The sequence below is a fragment of the Triticum urartu genome, chromosome 3A (genome assembly GCF_056163025.1).
Source record: "Triticum urartu cultivar PI428250 chromosome 3A, HENAU_Tu73, whole genome shotgun sequence".
NCBI lineage: Eukaryota > Viridiplantae > Streptophyta > Magnoliopsida > Poales > Poaceae > Triticum > Triticum urartu.
The window spans coordinates 69260528-69267238 of NC_141875.1; the positions used below are offsets into that span (position 1 = coordinate 69260528).

At 45.8% G+C, this 6711-nt stretch overlaps 1 pseudogene across 1 annotated transcript; it reads right to left on the reverse strand.

Moving 5' to 3' along the window:
* Window positions 1–258: 258 nt before the first annotated feature.
* Window positions 259–1397, reverse strand: LOC147978615 (uncharacterized; annotated as a pseudogene). Its single transcript, XR_015599603.1, has 2 exons — window positions 1375–1397; window positions 259–937 (listed from the first exon to the last, which is right to left on the reverse strand). The product of XR_015599603.1 is annotated as an uncharacterized LOC147978615 (transcript).
* Window positions 1398–6711: the final 5314 nt, after the last annotated feature.

Genomic DNA, 6711 nt, shown 5'->3' on the forward strand with positions numbered 1-6711 from the left:
ACATACTGGAGTTCAACATTGATTCTTACAACATTAGCTAAATAACCATAGATTCTTACAGCCATAATTACTAGATTCTTACAACATTAGCTAAAGACCATAGCATAGTGGAGTTCAACATTGTTCACAACTACTACATCCATACATTACACTTAACTAAACCACCCTTCACAAAATATTAGCAAAGCCTTCTATCAAAGCAACTTATATCATGATAGGTATCCTCTGCTCCATCTACCCAGATCATCTTCATCTACCTCATTCCTTCAAGATGTCATGGATCAACTTCAACTTCTCTTTGCTCTTCTCCAGTGACTTCAACTGAACAGCAAGCTGGAGCTTTACCTCATCCCTGCGTTATCAGATTCTCATGTCCCCTCTTGAGATCAGATATGTGAAAGTTCAACTGCACATTCTCTTCTTTGACTTTTTCCAAAGACTTGGTGAGCTCATCAACCTGGATCTTTAAATTGTTGTTGCCTTCAGCTAGCTTTTCCTTCTCTTTCAAATGATTCATCTTCATGTTCCTAATGACAGTGCCTTGAGCTTCTACTAGGTTCATCAGCACTTTGTACTTCTCTTTCATCTTGAAGTTCTCTGCCTCTTTCTTCTCCATCTCATTCTTCATGGCAGCCACAACTGATGCACTGGCTCTCTCATCTCTCTTCTCCTTAGCTTGCAGAGAGCTGAAATCCAATGCCCTGTCCTCCTGGGCACAGAGAAGTTGATGGACATCTTCAACTAGTTTGTCATAGTTGGCATCCAGATTCCTTTTCTCTTCTTTAAGGTGGTGGATAGTAAGTGAACTTTCCAGGTTATCCTTCCTCCTAGCAGTCCTGCTGTCTTCAAACATTTCCCAAAGCTTCAACAATGCATTTTGCATTGTGGGAGGCCACTCTGGGTCAACCCAAGCAAGGAAACCACAATTGACAGCTTCCTGCAATATAGCAAACACTTATATTGTTAATCTCTGAAGAATTACCATTATGAAAGGGCACTTTTAAAAAATGAACTAACAACTGCAGAACTACAAACTATACATGTGGCCAACTAAACAAAGCTACTTCAACTGCAACCTATACTGCCTCAATTAAAATTTAGCAACTACACTGCCTCAATCAACTAACAATTTGCTTCATAACTACATTGCGTCAAACTATACATATTACAGTGAACATAAGCATCAAAACCATAATCATCAAAACTACTAATAAATAACTAAACCATAAATATATTACAGTGAACATAGCCAACTAAGCTATTGCAGTGAGCATCAGTACTAGAAGCATCAAAACTACTAAGTGGTAACTAGGTGCTTCATCATCAGTACTAGTAACTATATTACAATGAACATAAAGAAAGCATGAATCTTACAGGCTGAGCACAAACTAGAAACCTCTTGCCCGTCTCAAATGATTCAAAAGCTACACGACGCTCAGTTGGCAGCCGATGCTCCACGCAAAGCCCCTCTGGTGCATTCTCCAAGCCATTGTAGTCTTGGTCTTCAGTGCTAGCAGGAATCTACAGAGAGCAAATCCTCAAATCAGAAAACCAGAGCAAATCCCCAAATCACCTAACCCTAACCCTAGCTCTACCACTGACCTGATAATGCATCCCATCGGAGGAGGAGGAGGAGATCTGCAGGCCGGACATGTCGTCGCTGCTCTCATCCTCGAAGACCATGGCGCGGCGGCAGTGGCGGACGCGGCGGTCTGCGCGGCGAGCGGCGGCGGCGGCTGGAGAGACGAGGGCGAGAAGAGGGACAGAGTGCGGCTGGCTCCGGTTGGGTTCGACCGGACCCGGCTACATGGAGTGACCGAGAGGGGTGCGAGAGTTACCGAGCGGGTGCGCGCGGGTAGGCCACCGTGGCACCTGACAAGTGGGCCCGGTCGGTCAGATACGTGGTCAATACGAGCTTATACGACCGTCAGATCATTTTGCAACACTTAGGCTTAGAGTTGGCACTACATGGCAAAAAAATGACTAGTGGTATTGATTCGTCACAACGTGCTGAAGTGTGGTAGTGCCTTGCAATTAACTCAGAAGAACGCGAAGAGATAAGGTCGTTGGAGGGGAAAGCGGTGGATGGGCCCAGGGGCACGTGTCAAGCGCAGCGCGCGGCTTAAGCACGTGATAAATCAGTCAGTTTATTTTTATACTTTTCCTATTTTTTATGGCATATACCTATTTGATGGTTAACCCGTCCGTTATAGCATGCTTCGTAGCGAGGAGTCAATGCTGTTTGACGGGTCGGCCCACCACAGCTCCCTTCGGCCCCAATTTCACGATTTTTTTTCAAATCCAAGATATGTTTCATGTGAGAACTGTTTTCAATTTTGTGTGATTTTTTAAATTAGCGAACTTTTTCAAGCCTGTGAACATTTTTTTAAATTCAAGAAATTGTATTAATTTCCTGTACATACTTTAAACTGCAAACTATTATTTGTGAACATTTTAAAATTCATGAACAATTAATAAAATTTGCCAACATATCCTGTATTAGCAACAATTTTTTAATTGATGAACAATACTTTGTATCTGCTAAGAATTTTTTAATACACTAATAATGTTCTGAATGCACAAATATTTTTTGCATTGGAATTCATGAACAATTTTACGAATACACATACTTTTTAATATTCCGAACCATATTTGTATGTAGGAACAATTTTTTTTAGTACGCGATATCCATTTGACTTTTGAAAGAATTTATTATTTCATGAACTTTTTTCTTCCAAATTAGGGAATATTTTTAAAATTCTCATAAAAATGTTTGAAAAAATTTCAAATATTTTGCAAACGAAGTTTAAACCGGGTGGTTTTCTACATCAGACCAACCATAGTAAATACGAGCAAAAAATATCAGCGAGTGAGTGCACGGGCGAGTGAACGAGCAGGCGAGGGAGCCTAATGAAGGGAGCGATCGGGAAAGATTAGTGGACCGGCCGGTTCTTCAGCTATAGGTACCGATTAGGAGGTCTCACCTTTAAGCGATGTAGTGGTGGCAAAATTCCATGTTGATGGCGGGCTATCCAGGAATGGAAGATAGGGTACGGCGGCTTTGATCTGCCGGGAACACACTGGTATTTACCTTGGATCGTCGGCTATGGTATTTGTTGGCATCACGGACCCCCGCTACGCTAGAAGCCCTTTCTTGCCCGGAGGCTCTATCACTAGATCTTGATCTATCTTTGGATCAAGTAGTTATCACATGCGATTGTAAAACCAGTGGTTGATGACATAGATAAGGGGTCTGATGGGACGTATGGCATGATCATTAAGGAGATCAATGCTAGAGCTAGAGAATTCACTAGCTAGTTGCAAGTTCGTGTTTGAAGGAAGAGCCAACAATGTTGAAGCTCATAGTTTAGCTAAATTTTCATCTTCATTAGATACGGGTCGTCACATGTGGCTGGGGTCACCCTATGAACCTTTTGTAATCCCTATGAACATCCCTGTTTATCAATAAAGTTGGATTATTGCTCAAAAAAACAAACCTTTAAGCGATGAAATACTGCTAAATCGAACGGATGGGCAAAGCGTAAACAACCATTGCTCGAGTAGTTATGCTAGCTTACCTAGCAAATCATCTTCATTGTGATACTGATCGACGAGACGCCTACGGTGACTTCGTAAATCTTAAAATTATATGTCGGCTCGGTCTCTTGAAGGTGCTCATAGGGATAGGGTGTGTGCGCGTTCATACGGGTGATTATGTGCGCATATGTATGAGCGCTTGCGTCTGTACTGATGTTAAAAAAAAAAAAATCTTCATTACATTTTGATCCCTGTACTCGGAAAAAAAAGTGATCCCTGTAACGTGACAACCAGGCCGGGCCGGCGTCAACAACCACTCCTACAAATTAGGTAGTACTTGCAACAAACTGTAGCTAACGATTGATCCTAATTCTCAAAAAAAAAAAAAGCTAACGATTGATCCTGCAATTGTGCAAGCAGATTGACTATATACCCGCATAGCTATAGCTACGGTCACACTACCTTCCCTCGGCCGCCGCAAAAATTCCCGGCTGGCTATCGATCTCTTCTCCAACACCACATAGCTAGCTAGAACCGACCGAGATGGCCGACTTGGAGAACCCACCTGACCCCAACCAGCTGCTGCTTGACGACGACCTCGGGGTGGCGGAGCCCGACGAGTGTAGCAGGCGCATGCTCAGATGCTTCGACGTCCTCATCGATATCCTGATATGCGGAATCTTCGTCGCCCTGGTACAGTTGTTCGTTTCCGATCTGTGGAGCATGCTTGGTGTCGGCGTGCCTGCCATGGGGATTCTTTTTGCAAGACTCTATTGCAACATCAATCTCAATATGAGGTTGGAGGACCTCGAATTTGGGCATCCAGAGTGACATAGACTTTTGGATAGATGGACCTAGCACTGTATGTCGATAAGCAATCTGATCGAGCCACCACAGTCTCCCAGTTGCTTGCATGGGAAAATTATTATTCTCCTTTCAGCTTATACAGAATTGTTTTATAGCTTACTCATATGAAGAGACATCATATCCGCAGATTGTTTGATTAGCTGCGATTGTAGTTGCTGGATGAGAAATATTTGTGTCATTCAAGAAAACTCACAGTTTTTGTGGCGATCAGTGCTGCAAATTAGTAGGCTGAGACCACCTTTGTACTGAATAAAAGCTTCAGTTTTGATGTTTTCAGTGTTTTTGGTCTTAGGAAAAAGGGGCTGCACCACAAGATGGACCTTGGGGGTGGGGTGGGAAGGAGGGGATGTATCCGGTGCACCCGCACTTGTATGCTACCGGTGCACCGGATACCATAGAATATTTTTTAAATCTGAAAAAATTCTAACATGTTAACACAACATCCATGTATGGTGTCATAAAATTTCGTATAAAAAATTAAAATATTTTTTTAGATACAAAAATGACAAATTTGATATCAATATGATAATGAGCCAAATCTAGGACCCAAACCTACCTAGCTGTTGAATTTGTCATTTTTATTTTTCTTTAGTTATGTTACGAATATTGACTTGAAATTTTGTGATAACCTACAATGATGTTGCTTAAGTGTGCTTAATTTTTAAAAAAATATTTAAACATTTTAAAAGCACAACATAAGTTTGATGCATCGGTAGCACCACAAGCTTCAGTGCGCCAGATATTTTCTCGATGGGTAGGAATGGGGCATGTTGCCGGGCCGTGTGAAGCCATGTCAGCCCTCTTGGTTTGCCTCGTGAATAAAAGCATGTGAAAGTTGGATGCACCCACTTAGGCCCGAGAAAAATTAAAGTGTATCTGCAATTTGAGGGTTACTAAGGTGCTAATAGATTTATATAACCCTCAAAAACATGGTAGTTAGGGCATCTTTAAGGCGGACTCGCAAACTTCCCGTAACTGTCCAGATCGCGCTGTCCGAACCGTGGAAGTCTTTCAACGTGGTCATGTATCGGTCCGCGAGACAGTTCGGAAGCGATTTCTCCCACAAACCGAAGACAAACGTGGGGGCTTTGCAGGAGTCCGGGCCGATCCCACGCCCGCTTCTGACCGCCCTAGCCCACCAGAATCCCTCCTCCCTCTCCCACGCGCGTTCCTGCCCAGCACCAGCTGCTCGCATTCATGCCGTTGTACATCGCGCCGCTCAACATTGAAGACGGCTCTGGGCGGACGTGTCCTCTCACTGATTCTGCTTTTGAAGTGGCGCGCCAGCCGAGGGAGCCGCCCGCCACACATCTCCGGTGTCCGCGTCTGTTCAATGTCAGAGACGCATGACTGGAGGAGACGGAACGGATATCTACCACACCCGTCAATGCCGCTGTCTTTCGTATGCCAATATTAACCATGCTCGACAGCTGATAAACCCACTCCGGCCCACGCATTGACGCACCCGGACGCCTCGCCATAGCGGAATCCACTATAAACAGGCGGCTACACCCGGCTAACTCCGCACCACAACACAAGGCCATCCCCATCCTCCTCCCTTGCACTGCATTCGCCATGACCGCAGGCGGCGAAACTCTGTGGGAGAGCCTTTCCACGGAGATGAAGCATGTCGTGGTCACCCTTGCCGTCGTCTGGCAGAGCCGCTATGCCTAGTGGATCGAGGCTGGCATGCCGGCCAGCTCGCCCTAGGGCTCCGAAGGCGAGGACAAGACCACGATGGAGACAGGCTCCGATGACACCGTCCCAGCTCCCGCGCCTCCTGTACACGCCGACTTCATGATGGAACCAGCGCAGGCGCACTACAACGCCGCCATGGCAGAGGTGCATCTTGCACCGACACCTTTATCGTTGTTTCGGCAGGTGCAGGAGGAACAACGGTACAACATGTTCCTCCTGGAGCAGCACCGGTTGGCAGAGGGCCAGATCTATAGCGAGCGGGCGAGCGAGGAGGCTGTGGTGGCCATGGCCACGGTGAACTCCAACTTCGTCCTGGAGCAGCGTGCCATCTACAATGTTGTTCGCGCTCAAGCCGTTGCTCGCAAATAAGCGACTGCCGCGAAGGCGCAGTTGCAGGCAATCACGGAGGAGAATAACGCCACTTGCGCCACCGACGAACCATCAACCGGCCCGATAGGACGGGGACAACGCCGACGCCACCATTTCCATCATGGACCTCACGTTCAATGGTGACCGACAGGTCGTGGACTCCTCCGAGGATGAGTAGGCCACGGAAGGCGGCAGGGCCCGGTGTCCCATGGAGATGGCGAATGGAGGACAACACGGGCT